Below are 15,617 nucleotides of genomic sequence, written 5' to 3'. Positions count from 1 at the left end.
AGCTGGCTGGCAGCTCACCAAGACTCGTTAGCCACATACAGTTTGCCTTTGCAGTACCTTGGTACCGCTTTGTCCTGTAGGCTCCCAGAGATGGCAGAATATTTATTACATACAATATTTCACTGAGGCTACTTACGTCAAGAGGCTATAAATACATTACTCTTCCTAGTTTATTTAAGGGATAAAAAGTGAGTAGCTAAGTTTACAGAGCAGACTCAGGCTCTATTAATGTGTGGTCTGTTCATTTTCATATAGATCTCAATTGTTTGAAATTATTTTCCAGATGAATCCTGTGAGTGATTCTTGCCTTGCTGATCATTTCCGAGCACTGCTGGTCTACTTCTGCAGTTGTCATGTTCAGGTTATTACATGTATTATGGAAGAAAGGTTAATTTAAACTCATCAAGATTTTTGGTAATAAAGTAATGAATATTTATGTGGTCATAGTTTTCTACTGAGAGCCTTGTGCCAAGAACTTCTTATACTGAGGTTCAACTATTTCAATATGTCCCAACTGGGGAGGCAAAAATCCCAGCAGCTCACTTCTGGCCACAGAGCTGGGGGGACAGGAACTTTGGTGGTCAGGAGAAAATCAACAAACTCCTTTTAATTACTTTTCTCCTGAGTTTCCCCAGTGTTTACAGCAGTCTGGATCAGCAAAGTGCCTGGATAATGCACAGGCCGTGGTGTCATGTGTCGGTCTGTTAGCACGGAGCCAGAGCTTGCATGCTGCTGGGTGCTGAGGGCAGTGCAAGGTTCTGCAGACTGAGAGAGTCAGATAAAAGAGACCTGGATCCATCACATAAAATTAAGGGAAAAAATTGGCTCAGGAGGGACCTAGTTTTGGGTTCATGCAGACCTTTCTGCAGGTTTTCCAAGGAGATGAGATTGCAAGAGCCAAGCCAGGCAGGAATTCTGTCTGAATTATTTTCACATTCCCTTTTAATGTCCCATCCATGGGTGATACCTAGTGAAGAGCATGACACCTGACATGGCCCTTTCCCCATATTTTCAAGTTAAGAAACATAGTGAAAAATAATACACAGTGTTTATTGCCTGCACTGTCAAGGAGGACACTGCATTCCCCCTCTCCCCCCCAAACCCAGGCAGTGTAGGAGAGGCTGCTGTAATTACAGGTCTCCTTGTGCAAGACTGCTTTGAAATTCCCAATATTTCTCCAAACCACCAGCAAGTTGGTTTTCAGAGCTGCCTGACAGAGAATTTATTTATTAAGGTCCTGGCTGTTTGCAGCAGTGGCTGGGCAGCAGCAGTTCCACAGAGTTATCAAAAATCTATTTCCTTGCAGAGTCACAAGTAAAATATCAAACCCCCTTTGAAAAGCCAAGTGCAACATTTACATTTTAATCTCCCCAAACACTTTCCTTTCTGACAAACCGGGTTTTTTGGTCTGTGTGTTATGGAGAGGAAAGGCAGCAGGGCTGGAGGAGGAAGGTTTATAGCCCTGGGAGGAAGCGTGGGCTGCTCGGAGCGTGTGACACCGCTGGAGTGGCACGGTGACTGCAAGGACTGTCACCCTTCAGCACTGCTGGGGCCAGGTGAAAGAGAAAAACAGCCTGGCCCCAAAATCTAGCAGTGCAGGGGCATCAAACACCGAGCTGGGTTAGCAATGACATGTACATGTGTGAAAGAGGAGCACCAGCCCTGTGCTGTGCTGGGCACAGCCTCTCCTGGCTGCAAACAGCCCACACAGGGGATCAGTGTGGGCTCGTGTGGGGCTGCCAGTGGCCACTAGCAGCCACTTATCTATAGGGGCAAATAGCCTTTATTTCACTGTCTCTTCACACTCCTGCCTACAGGTTAATTGGGATGAAGTGGAGGGGCCCAGCTCCACAGTTTGCAGTCTGGCAACAAAAGCGACTCTGCCTTTGCCTTGCTACCAGCGGGGCTGAGGTCCTGCTGCCTCCGTGGAGTCGCTGCAGCAAACCATGAATTATGGATGAAATGAAAAATCCCAGCCCGGTGCACAGAGGGAATATGCAAAGTGCAGAGCGATCACCTTTGTGTGTGAGCCTTGCTTTGTGCCGCCTTCACGTGCCATGAGGCCCAAAATACTGGGCTCTGCTTCGGCCTGCCCCTCCCTCAGCCCACAGGGTCAGGATTCCCTCCTCCCAAGGGATGTGGGCTCTGAAATTCCATTCCTTAATTTGAAAAGCATGTCCTTGTGCTTTGTGGGATCTTCCTGGGAGCTCCTGAGGGTGCTGCGTGGATGAGCTGTGTGGAATTCACACGCACAGGCATCAGGCAGGACGGGTGTCTGGGCTGGGCTTGCCCTGGGGAGATCTGGCATGGTGCAGATCCCGGCTCCAGGTGTGTCCTGAGCACATGGACACACATTCCAGGTGAGGTGAGGCAGGAGTTCCCACCCAGGCTGGCTCTGAGAGCCTTTCCACACGCAGAGGAGCCCTCCAGGGATCTGCAGAGGCCACAGTTCCACCAGAGCTCCCTTTTCTTGAAGCCAAGTGTTGGAAAAGTGCTTGGCATGCTCTGACTTCAAGACCCTGTGATTTGGGGAAGCTCAGTCCCTCTACTCATAACTTCTCCTTCAGAGAGAAGATGTCTTTCAGGAACAATTTTTAAAATGTCTTTTAATTTTTAAATGCTTTAATTCATTCCTTGCAAATGCAGCTCTCTGCTTTTGTGCACCATCTAGTAATGTGCTTCCACACAGCCATTTCTGAGTGTGCAATATCAACATCTGTGCTAAAACCAAGGAGAAATTTTTCCCTGAAGCAAAATTTTGCTCTGTATTATTGTTACTTTTTTCCCCCTATTTAATTATTTGCTTGTCATGGGGCCTCTTCAGCCTCTTATTTTCAGGAAATGAAGGTTCTCTGCCTCTCGCTCCTTGTCAAAGACACCCTGGCAGGAGAGACCATCATCACCCTTGTCCCATGTCCTAAAAGCATTTTATTTAGTGCTCACTAAAACTGTGCTGCAGTAAAGCACCTCACTGAACTGGGTGCCTGATATGCAGCAGGTTGGCAGAATTAATTCATTGTTGTTTCTACAGCATTTTGAACTTCTCCTGTTACATAGGTGTCAATAACGATAATAAAAATAAAACAATTGTTTTATTATCATTTTTGTTTTTATTATGACTTTCCATCATAGCCAATGATGAACATCCCCCTGTGCAGATATTTAAGCTATCCAGTGGGAGATGCTTTGTTCTTAATTTTGATTATTTTAAGAAGTCCTTCAGCACATCAAATAATCTCCCTAGGCAAGGATTTATAGGAAGGTCTTGAGAACTGTCAGAGTAATGCTTTTCCAGCAGTGAAAACTCAACCTCCTCTTTGATTTTCATTTCTGGGTTTTGTCCTGGGTGTAGCTGCAGCGAGTGCTCGGTCACAGCCATCAGGATGGAGGAGATGTGTTGTCAGTCGTTTTATTTTTGATCCCATTTGAATGTGTCAGTCAACTGCCTCGAATCAAAGAAAGTGAGAAGGAGCCTTTAACAGTTGTGATTGAAAACTTCAGACTTACCTTTTTTTTTCTTATTTTTATAGACACTAAGTAAATGGTTGGCAGGTTCTTGTGAATCATAACATTTCTAAATATATCAGAGACTTTTTGCCAAGCTGCTGGAGAAGGTGGTGTCTATTCCTATTGACTCCTTTCTCCCCTTCAGATTACTTTTGCATTTAATAATTTCAAATCATAATGCAAAAAATCAGGGACTCTTAACTAGGCTGGCTAAGGCTGTGATTAATGAAAGTGTAATGCAAGCTACTGTACAGCCATTAGAAACCAGTTAGCTAATTAGTGTAATCACAGAGGTGGAAATAATTAAGAGACCATAAAATAGAGGTAACCAAATAACAACGTTTTCCTCTGACCCAGAACTGGTGAGAAAAGGATGGTTTGTTAGGTTAGGAACAGAGAGGAGTGAAGATGGAATGTTCAGTGAGTAATCACTGTCAGGGAGGTCTCAGAGCACAGACAAGTAGAACAGAGCAGATTTTACTCCAACGTAATCCAGACTGCAGCAGAATCCTCTGGCAATGGTGCTTCACACCTCTGCATCCCTCTCCCATCTTATGCACTGTCACAATTCAGTGACAGACAATCAAGACAGTGTGAGGCAGGAGCTGGCTGCCTTGCCCTTTCTTACTTTGTTCCCTTTCTCCTTTCCCAGGTTATTAGCAAATATAATATTAAAACTAACTTCACCTTGCAGTGCCTGAGTGAGTGACCAGGTTTGGTTTCAGGAAAAGGAGAAATCAGTGTCCTAAGGTGTTTAAGAAGAAAATCCTGTTAGAGGATTCCCTATATTTATAGAGCTCCTAGTGTATTCATGTATGTTATTCACTATAGTTTCACAGGACTCTACAGAGTATTTCTGGGCAGAGGAGGATGGTGCACTGATTGATAAGGGTGGCAGTCAGTTCCAGAGCTGCTCCCAGGAGATGGGTGCCAAGCAGATCTGTCATCCCTTCAACCCTTACCTGCTGCTTTTGCACCCAGCACACTGGATCCTGAACAACCCCAAAATGTGCCCCAGTGCTCCCCATGCAGGACTGTCCAGGTCAACGAGAGATGTGGGACAGTGTGGTGGGCTGGATCTCACCCTTGGGGATTAGAAGTGACCTACGTCTGGCTGTTGGATGAAACAGCTCCATGTAACAGGCAATAAAGATTCCTAACCTGTAATTTTCCAGCTGGAAGGGGTCACCACTATGCCCATCTCCATTGGTTCTTAGCATTTCTGCCACGGTTTGTGTGTGTTTCGTTTGACCTGGGTGTAATGAGCAGAGAAGAGGAACGGAGCTGCAGACACACAATCAAGGCTCAGCCGCCAAGGCTGATGAGTCTGCCGAGACTGCTAAGTGGGTCTTCATTAGCTATTCACAGGCGAAGAGCAACCCTTATTTATTCTTCTTTCCTAGGTGAATCTATTTTTGAATATCTTTTGTAGTGATCTTGTCTGAGGAGGGTGGCGGGGAGATCGGATGGAGGGCACCACTACTGCCAGTTAACTGGATTATTGTCCTGGAAAAACAGGCTGTGACACCAAGCTGGCAGCAAGCTGCAAAGAGGAAACAACGTGATGCCGTTTGGAGAAGGAAGGAATCATTTTCCCCAGTGACATCTCTGGTGGGAGGCTGAACTTTATCTTCTCTTTGCAGCTCAAATGAAGCATCACAGCAGTAGCATTAACTGTGCTTCCACGTTTCCAGTTTGTCTTTTCATTAACTTTTTTTTTTTTTTTTTTTTTTTGTGCTATAGCAGGGAACACGCTTTCCAGGGAGGGTTTGCAGGTGAGTCACTGGAGCTGCAAGCCCAGGATGTCCCAGGTGGGTCCCCAGGCTGTGGCACATGTGGCACTGTTGCAGCCTGGTGGTCTGCAGTGAAGAAGGGAAAACTGATTTATGTCTGCCAGTCTGGTGGAGAGGGGATTTTGGAGCAGCAGGTCACGGTGAACCTTGCTCCAGGTGCGCTTTCATCCCCCCACGTCCTGCGACATCCTCAAACGGGACAGTGCTTGACCTCCGGCAGCACCAGTTTCATATGAGCAAGACACTTTTCTACACTGGGCACTTTAACGCTCTCCTTTAAGCTTTTCCTTGGGCTGGGCTGGGCCGGTGGGGTGCGGATCCTCCCGCCCTCACCTGCCTGTGGCGAAGGCTGCCCTCTCCCGACGCGCTGGCATCCGAGGGATGCGGTGGCTGAGCCGCGACAGCGTCCCCTGCTCCCCGCTGCACCGTGCTCAGCCCAGCGCCGTCCCGCCCCATGAGCACACACCAGCACGGCCTCGGGCATCCCCCGAGGTGCCCGGCCCCATCACCTCCTGCCTCTGATGCTGGATCCAACCTGCACCGCGCTCCGGCATCACGGGGATGCTGCTTGAGGAACCTCCTGCTGATTTCCTACCGATGCCAGCCCTTCCAAACCTGCCCAGTTCCTTCTTCCTTTTCGTTTCGTTTTTATAATCTGATAGTGTAGGTGTGAATCCCGTACTCCTTTGAGTTATTTTTTCCCAGCTGAGTCTGTTTGTGCTGCAGACTGTGTGGGTGACACCCTCGGGAAAGCCACGTTTAGCAGTGCATTGCTCCAGGAAAGTGTTTTTATATGAGCAGAGATGTGAGACAAACTCTTGCACCTCTGGGGCTGGCAAACAGATGATCCATGAGAGATGACTTTTTTTTTTTTTCCCCTTGTCATTTTGACCTAATTTGCTGAAAGAGAAACATCATCCAGCCTTCCAGGAAATACCACAAATCTTCTATCTGACATGAGAACATAAATCTTCGGTAAGGGTTCATCCATTCTGCATCTTAAGTCTCTGGAACCGAGTTGTGGACACTGGAGTAGGAATCTCAGCCTCCTGAATCCAGGGCTGCTGAACCTGAGTCCCTGCACCTCCCCAACTCCATCCCCATCCCCATGGGGTTGGCCCTTACTGAGCTGGTTCTGCATCAGCTCCTCTTGGAAAAAGTGGGGTGTTTGCCTGAATCACCCTGAGTCTCTTAAACTTTTGTGGGTGACATGAAACCCCCTCCAGCGCTGTATGTCTGGCTGAAATGAAACACAGCTTTACAGCCCACAGTAACCCACCTTCCCATGCTTCAGCCTCCCCCAGTCACCTCCCAGGAGAGGCTGTTGCACTGCAGAGGTTTCGGGCTCTGCACCCCACGCTCAGCAGGGCAGCCCCAGCTCACACCTCCGAGAGCACATTTCCTGAGAGGATGCCTGTGGGTCCCTGACCTTGCTTTTGTTTACCAGCCTTTGTGGGTTGTGCCCCCACCCTGCCTTTTGGGGGACCATGGAGGCCTTTCTGAGAAGGCAGCAGAGCAGCTGTGGGGCTCACATGTGGTTATTTGAAGACAACAGGTTATTTGTGGCAAGACGTGGCTGCAAAATTTTCCACCTCCCATCCTCCACGAGTGGTTCAGGAGGTTTTTTTTTTTGCTCAAGAAATTTGTGCTTTTATTTTTGCTCCCCTTGGGCTGTATCCCTCAGTGTGCAAACCTCTTTGCTTCATGGCTCTTTCCCAGAGTAGAGGCACCCCAAACCCCACTGGACGCGGGGAAGGACTCAGAGCCACCTTTGCACTTTGCTGTGTGTCCCTCTGGATCAGTTCAGTGACATTCCCAACCCTCAGAGTGCTGGGGATTATGGCTTTAACTGAGCCCGCAATGAAACCCTTCCAAAGGCTCCAAACAGCAAAAGTTGGTTTTTTTTTCTGCCTGGACCACTTTTCCTTGTTTTACCACTAGATGGGAGAGTGAGACTGGGCTAACTCAGCTGCTCCCCTCCTTATCCCGGTAGGAATTCCGAGAAGAGAACTGAGAGATGCCTGAAGGTCATCCCGCAAATCCTCCCACCTCAGGATCGGGTAACTCCCACAATGGCTAGTTGTTGCTCAACCCCAAAAGTGCACTGTTAGGGGCACTAAGGCTTGCCTGGTGCTTTCCCAAAACACCAGGAACCCCGTGGATCTCACTCTGTCCTCATGGAAGGGGCGTTCACTTACACAAAGACTGGATACATTCTTGGGGTGAAACACTTCATATTTTTTCCTCAAATCCACCTGTCCTAGAGCAAAGGGAGATAGGGGAAGCACTTGCAATTCATTCCTCTCATCTGTACCCCAAATTCTGCTTTCCAGGAATCCAGGTGCCCCCAAAAATTGTTTGGAGAAGTTAAAAAGTCACAGAATGACAGAATGGTTTGAGCTGGAAGTGACTTTTGGAGATTATCTAGTCCACCATCCAAGAGGTAAATATAAAAAAAAGCAGCATTTTCTCCTCTTTTCCTTCTACAGGATTTTCTTTCTCTTAAAGGATTCTTGTGTAAGGATCTTCCCAGTGATACCATTTTCCTGCAGAAAATAAAACTGGGCTGCTGCAATGATTGCATGTGCAGGAGGAGAATTCATGCCTTGGTCTGACACCGCTCACCTCGGGAGCTGCCGTGGGTGAGGGAGGAGCAGCCCCTGGTTCATTAATGTCTTAGTAAATTTACTTTAACTGCAGCACTTCCCAGCTCCTGAGACTTCCCAACGGTTTGCTGAGATGGGGTTTATTTAGGAATTCTATAGCTACAGAAGCAGTTTCTCAACCCAATCAGATTGTCCAGTTGGGCTATTTTTATTATTGTTAGGTTTTGGGCTTTAAAAAGGAACATCTTGCTTCCTGGGATTTCACAGATTTTGCAAGAAAGCTCACAGTAGACAAATTTTCCAACTGCCTGTGTGACGAAATCAGAAGATGCAATCCCTGTAAAGTGGAAATTATCTTTTTGGAGGGTTTTGCCCTCCACCCAACCTTCTTAAATTGCAAGTTCTTTAGAGAAGTGACTCATTTTATTTGTTTAATGCCTGGCATAGTTGGGTAATGAGATGAAATAATTCTAATAACTTCCCTAACTGCAGTATCCTTGTTGCCCCTATTGGGGTCTCCTGGCTTTGCTGCCACAGGAAATATCTGACATTATCCTGCTAGACAGGAATAACAGCTTCTTTAGAAGACAAACGCTGGCTTTTTACTGGATCTATCTACTCTTATTTTCCATAAGCAACAGCCACCCCACCCTGGATGTGCAACGAGGCCACTGAGTCACCATGAAGGAGTGACCAGCTCATTCATCTCCCAGGGGAAGACCAAAAATCCCCTCCGGAGAAAAAAAGAGACATCTTCCTTCAGTTGATAATTAGAGGTGAAAAAAAGGACATTCCAGACTTGGATTTTTAAAATCAGGCAGAAGTAGTGTGATCAAGACCTTATCTGAGATAGTGACAGAATTAGCCTCATGATTTCTTCTCCACGTTTACAGGGATAATATTTTTCCAAAGTTCAAAGTCTTCCTCTGCAGGAAGCATGTGATTTTCAGTCACACCATATTTTGGTGCTATGAACAATTAAAAAAATCAATTTCTGGAGCGATATTTTCTATGTTTATAATCTCAGAACTAATTACAGGACTGGAAAATCGATAGCTATCTGGAAATCTTTCCAATACGGCCAACTAAGCATGCTAGAGATCATGCTGGAATATATTCTTCCCAAACACATGCTGCTCCTGACCATCTCCCAGATCCCAGATGATACCACTGTCAATAAACCTCTGTACCTCATTGCACTGCAGCAGCAGCATTTACCAAAATCTGCAGGGGGCATTGGGCTGAGAGAATTGCTGTGAGCTGGAGCAATGCTTGTGCCAGTATTGCAAGCCAATGACAAAAAAAAAAAAAAAAGATGAAAGACTTAGTTCAACAGAAAACTAAAAAACTGTTATGAAATAAAGTAATTAAAAGTCCATGCCTTAGTTATAATGTTGTTTTTTCATTAGGATTTATTAAAATGAAAAGTAGAACCTTTGGTGACTGAAAACAACCTCATCTTGTTTCCCAGCAAGAGAGAAGCCGAGTTAAATGGGCAGTTTGATGGTGATTACACTTCAGAAACACACCTAAGGAGGAAGGGTGTTGCTCTGATGAACAGACCTCCTCTTGCTGTACAAACACGCTGTGTTGACCGTGGCAAATGAGCTGGAATCAGAGCTCAAAGCCTTGTGCTGGTGCTCTCCACCACTTCCCACACACCGCAGGCATTGCCAGGATCCTCTCCAAGATGCTGCCGCCTCCCTCGTGCCCTGTGAGAGCTCAGTGTCTCTTCCTTGCCGTGCTGGAGCTTGTGCTGCTGCTAAATGAGGACTAAATATTCCCACTGGACACAGTGCCAACAGCGCAGCGAGGGAAGCACAGACCTGGGTGCAGGGGATTTTCCCCACGCTCCCATTTGCACTCCTGCTTGGTACAAGAGTGTGATGAATTCTGAGCTGTCACAATGCCACAAAGCATTTCCTCTGGTTTTATATGTTTTTCTCTGATTATTCTTCATAGCTTTTTCCCTCCAGTGAACCAAACAGAGGAAAAAACAGCTCTGGGGCACATCTCTGCCCTCACTGCCTTCCCAAGCTGGGGGATTACCACAGCTCCCCAAGGTGGGGATCCTCATCCTGGATTCCCACAGCTCCCCAAGGTGGGGATCCTCATCCTGGATTCCCCCAGCTCCCCAAGGGGGGGATCCTCATCCTGGAGTGGAGCTTTGTGTCTAGCAGCCCATGGAGGTAAGGGGCAGCATATGCCTTGCCCCAGCCCTCATCTCAGGAGACGAGCCATGATTTATAGTCCCTCCTAAATAAGAATTTGGGAGGTTGGTTATGCTCAAAGAATTTAAATTTTGGAGAGGAACACAATGCATGCAATGATCTGGATTGTAAATATTGTTATTATTAATTTCTGTTTGCACTTCTGTAGCACTTCCACATGCAGCTGAGGAGCTCCTGTGCACAATAGGACAGAGGAAGGAGCCCTTGAGCTGCTGACAGCCTGCCCAGAACAGAAGGCCCAGACCTGAGAGGGGCCAGGGGTGATGAGGGCAACAGCGCCCAGAACACAGCAGCGGTGTGGCTTTGCTAATCTGGGCTGCTTTCTGCCAAAAAGCAACAGTTACAAAAGCGTTGTGTTCATCACCACAAAAAGGAGTGAAAATCTCCCTTTTAACTGCTCAGGCTGAAATGTCCTTGGTGGGGATGCAGAGCTGCTGGGGCTATGCTCTGCTCAGACTCTGCAGGGACAGACCTGCAGCTGCTGCACTCGGCTTCAGCGTGTGTTCCCTTCACATGATGGTGTCTTTGGACTCTGCTATCATTCTTGAAATTTTAATGTCATATTTCCTTCCAATAAAACTCAGCTGGAGTGCGAGAATTCACTTCTGTTTCTCTTAGGAAAGGAAGGCTGCGGTGTCTGCACATCACCTAAGGGGAATGACCTGAGGAGAAAGAGCTCAGACCCTTCAGAAATCTTTCAAAGAGAAGCCCCAGCTCTCCTTTATCTCTTTTGAAATTAACACATCATACTTTGCACATGTTGAGCAACAAAGTTCCTAATATAGCTTCCAAAAACCCCCAGGCCCAGTGGGGCAGTGCCATTGTTTTACAAAGAGGGTGAGAGCAGGACACTCACTCCCCTGGCCAGTGACAACAGCACCTCAGGGTCACCCTGAACTAGAGGTTTGCACAGAGATTATGGGGTTTAACAGCCACCAAAGCATGTGTCACCCATGAATTTGTATAATTCTTCTTTAAAGACAGTTACACTTTTGGCTCTGTGATGCCTCGGCCACCAGTTGCTGTTGTTTAATCAGCAGCTCCTACCTCACCCTTTCATTTACAGGAACCTTTGCTCTTGTAATAATGAAGGCAACTCACAGATCTGAGCAGGACAGATTCTGATGGTCCAGTTTGCAAAGACAACAGGGTCTCACAACAGGATAACACAAAGGCTGGTAAAATCCCAGGGGGGATTTTCAGAAGTGCTACTCTCACTGCAAGCCAGCACCAGCAGTCTTGAAAAATCCCATATTTATTTGTTATTTATTATATGTTTCCTATTAATAAATTTCTGTCTCAAATTATACTTATAATAAAACATTAAAAATTCTGCTTTTGGGAAAAAAAAAATATCCAGATCTGTTCTTCCTTCCTGGAGATTTGCTGCTTGTTCTGCAACAGGAGATGTGAATTATGGAAGTATTAATAACAGCAATATCAGGAAATGATCATTCAGGCAGCAGAAATCCATATGAGACATTATGGCTTTAAATAAATTGTTCATTGCTATGTTAATCTAATCTTGTAAATACGTGCACACTTAACCATATTAAAAATGTAAATGCTCCCAGACCTGGACTTCATATGATGAATAAACAACTCCCCCTTTTTTGCCTTGTCAGCTCTGTTGGTCTCAGAAAAACAAGATTTGATGGTCATTGAAAAAGTTGGTGTCTGCACAGATTTAGCCAAAAGATTGTCATGATGATCACAGGGCCCACGTGGCTCACAGGGCTGGACTTGAAGAAACCTCTTTCAACATCTGCTCATGACAGAGCAATTCCAGCTTCAGGAGTGCCTCCAGCCAGTCACTTCCCCTCTGTGGCCCTGAATTTGCATTCATTAAACCCAGAGTTTTAATGATTTATGGAGATTTATAAAAAATGGCAGTGCAGAGCTGCTGACACTCCCAAAGCTTCTGACAGGAGTATAACACATCATAAATCCATCCTGGTGTGAACTATTGAATGAAAACTGGTGCAGGCATATGTGCAAGTGTTAACATGACCCATAAAATCAGGGATTCAGACTAACTAAAATTATCAGCGTGCCCCAAACCCAAGGAGATAACAAATATAATAAGAACAGTATAATAATTATAATGTTAGTAATAACACTACTAATAGAGTTACCAGTCTCCTTGTCATTGTTTATTATTGTCACTGCCCTGATAATTCTCAGCTCCAAGGATGGACAGAGGCAGACAGGCCCCATGCTTTGAGAAACAACCTCTGTGCTTTGGGAAACAAATTCCAGCTTCCCCTATCCCTCAGAACATCTACCAAGATCTTTGGGATAAGCCTTTGGGAAGGCTCTGGAGGAGCCTTCTGCCACTCACACAGCAAGGTGTGCATTGGCTCATGCTGAGCCCCAGGGTTGGGGAAACTGGAGTTTAAGCAAACATGCCCCTGGGACAGACTCCTTTTTATTTACAAGTGAATCAGCAGAGATGGCAAGGCTGATTTGCAGTGCCTGCCCAGCATCTCTTGAAGATTTTAGTAGGAGACAGACTTCTACCAGACCTCTGTCCTGCCTTGTCACACCTTCCCCCTTGGTTACCTTATCACAGTTGCTATTAGTTCATGCAAATCCACAGCACAAGCTCCTTATCTTTACATCTTCCTCATACAAGAGCTAACCTACTTCAAGGTGCTGGACAAAAAAGAAAAAAAAATCACTAAAAACAAACTCAAAAAATTACTTTGCACCTCTGAGGACAACTTCAGCCAAGGCAGAATAGACCAAAATACATGTGGAGAAGTGAGCTGAGCTGAGCTGAGCTGAGCTGAGGAGCAGGATACACCAACCTGCAGCCAGAGCCAATGATTCACTCAGCTCTGCACCGTGGAATAGGAAATGTGGGGGCATTCCCCAGCTCAAATGCCCTGGATGCACTGCTTCACCTTTGCACATCTGTTGTCCTTCGACCCTGTTTATTTAGAATAAAAATGGTTTGAAACAGGGCCTTATTCATCAGTGACTGCACAACACCAGCCAGAACAATACCCCAGCTTTGTTGTGCAGGAAATGATTTGTATATAAAAAAGCAATATCAGTTTGTATACATGGAGCAAATGTTTCCTAGTTTTCCTGGACACAGCCTGTTGTAAACAGGCTGTCCTGCACTTCATTTTACTTTAAAAGCAGCTTCAACAGCTCCCAATTCAACCAAACCCCACAAGGACCCCATCTACCTCCAGCTCCAAGGGAAGCAAGAACGGCACAAAAAGGCAGCACCTTCCAGCTCCATCTTGGAGCCACAGAGGATGAGGAGGAGGCAGTGATGTGAACAGCACATTACCAAGCCCAAGATGAGCTTTGATGAGCTGCTGGGTCTGCTTCTGCCGCAGCCTCTGCCCCAGCTCTTGGTTCCTTGATGTCCTTGGACACTGCTGCTCCTGCACTGTGCACAGAGGGGATGGCAGGGCTTGGCATGGCAGCTGGATGTCAGACGTCTGCCCACGTCTTTGCCCTCCTCTCTGCCTCATGCAGTATTAGCTGGGCTTTTCCATTATCCAGGTTATCCTGTACACTCCAGGAAATGGAGTGCTGATTGCACTTCAGGAGCTAAACATGCAGGGCCTGAATTATTTATCTGTGAGCATGCAGAACCGAGCCAAATCCCCAAGTGATGTGGAACAGCTCTTGGAAGAAATGCAAAAAGGGATGCAAAGGCTGCACGGGTGGGCATGAGAAGCTGCATGGTCAGAGCCTCACACGTGCACATCACATCTGCTGGGACTTTTCCTGCCCAGGTGGTTTGTGTACTGGAGAGTGTGGAGCACTCAGGTGTGGGCTCTGATCCGGAGACTTTTCTGGAAAATGCTCAAGAGCCACCTCTGTGCCTCAAACCAACCACTGAGATGACGAGTCCCCAAAAAGCAAAGAAAAACGCCCAAACAAATGTGCTAATGCAAATTCAGGGGGTTTGGGGTGTTCCACAGCTCTCCTGCTCAGCTCCCTCAGCTCCGGAGGAGTTGTGCGTCCTCTGCAATCATTAGCTCAGTCGTTTCCCGTCTACCAGCACGGTATCGTGCCACGCAGACAGTGCCACGATAGCCGTGTTTGTGTCCCGGGTTCAATAATGCCCCTGCACCTGCTCCTCCACTTCCCCTTCTACGCCAGCTCAGCTCCAGCAATAGCTGGAGGAAAGAGCAAAGTCCTGTCGTTGCTCTCTGCCACCACAGATGCAGATGCAGCTCCTCTAGCACTGCTTTCCCCTCGGTTTGGGGTAGAGATGCATCCCAGAATTTCTCCATGAGCCTGCCGGGGGTTCAGGGAGGCTGGGATAGCCCCGGACGAGGGTGGGCAGCCCGAGCCCGGGGGCTGCGAGGCTGCAGGTGCACAGGGGGCCGGGAATAGGCAGGGTTTGATGTGATGCCGAAGCCCTTACCCCTATCCCTACCCCTGCTCTCTCCTCACCCCCTTCTTGTCGCTCCCCCACCCCTCTCCTCCTTTTCTTGTCCCAGACACAGAACCCTCTCCCTGCCCTTCCTCTCCCGCTCCCCAGCTCCCATCCCCGTCCCTCTCCCCGCATCCCTCCCGTCCCTCCCTTCGCCCGCATCCTCTGCCTTTCCCCGCTTTCACTTCGGCCTCAGTTTCCCCCCCATTGGCCCGGCGGGCGGCGCCCGTCCCGACGATTGGCGGAGGTGTCCGTCCGTCAGGGCTGCCCGCCCCGGCCCCGGCCCCGCGCCGGAGCCGGGAGCGGAGGTGGCGGAGCGCGGGCAGCGGCGGCGGTGGCGGCGGCAGGTACCGGGCACCGGGCATCGCACCGGGCAGTGCAGCGGGCAGGGGGTGCGGGGAGAGATGCGAGACCGGGGGATGCCCGGGAGAGCCTCCCCAGCCTCGGCAGGACCTGCCGGGCGGCGCCCGCGCGGCTGCGGGGGAGCCCCGAGGGCGCGGGGATGGGCGCGGGGGATGCGGAGCTCACGGGGGGCTCGGCCGGGGCTCAGCCCCGCTCGGGGGGCTTTCGGTGGCCACAGCGCGGGGTCCGTGGCGGGAGCAGCCCGGTGGATGTCACGGGGGGAGAGTCACCGAAACGGCCCAAGTCATTGAGGTTTTCCGCTTTGCGATGGTGCGCGAGGATGCTGCAAGGTTGGGTTGCTGCCTGGGACTGTGTTCGGACGGAATCACTGCGGTTTGGGGTTTTCCTTGTAGCGTGACCGTGTCTTGCTATGGAGAATTTAAAAGATGCTAATTTCCTTTAAAAGTAAGGAGGGGTAGTAAAGTGGCACGGCAGGATCCTTACAATAAGAAAAAAAAAAAAAAAATGTTACGTTAATGATAAATTAATCCTTGTTTCCCAGGAGCAGAACTGAAGTTAGTAGCGGGCAGGATGCTGGGTGGAATCAGAGCACTTTAGTTACTTGCCCTATATTACTTTTATAACCCATTTGTTCAGATGATACAAATCAAAAGCTGCTGTAATAAAACCATGTTTTTCAGCTCTGAGAGTCTAAAAAGCACAAGTGGACCTT

General features: G+C 48.0%; 1 long non-coding RNA gene across 1 annotated transcript; it reads left to right on the top strand.

Annotated features, from left to right (window-relative positions):
- Positions 1-7,415: 7,415 nt before the first annotated feature.
- LOC128815913 (uncharacterized) lies at positions 7,416-11,758 on the top strand. The gene is made up of 2 exons (XR_008439749.1): positions 7,416-7,743; positions 10,756-11,758. It is a non-coding gene; the product is annotated as an uncharacterized LOC128815913 (long non-coding RNA).
- The last annotated feature ends 3,859 nt before the right edge of the window (positions 11,759-15,617 follow it).

The sequence above is a fragment of the Vidua macroura genome, chromosome 17 (assembly GCF_024509145.1).
Source record: "Vidua macroura isolate BioBank_ID:100142 chromosome 17, ASM2450914v1, whole genome shotgun sequence".
NCBI lineage: Eukaryota > Metazoa > Chordata > Aves > Passeriformes > Viduidae > Vidua > Vidua macroura.
The sequence above is the reverse complement of the archived record's forward strand: the minus strand, read 5'-3'. Positions and strand labels throughout refer to the sequence as shown.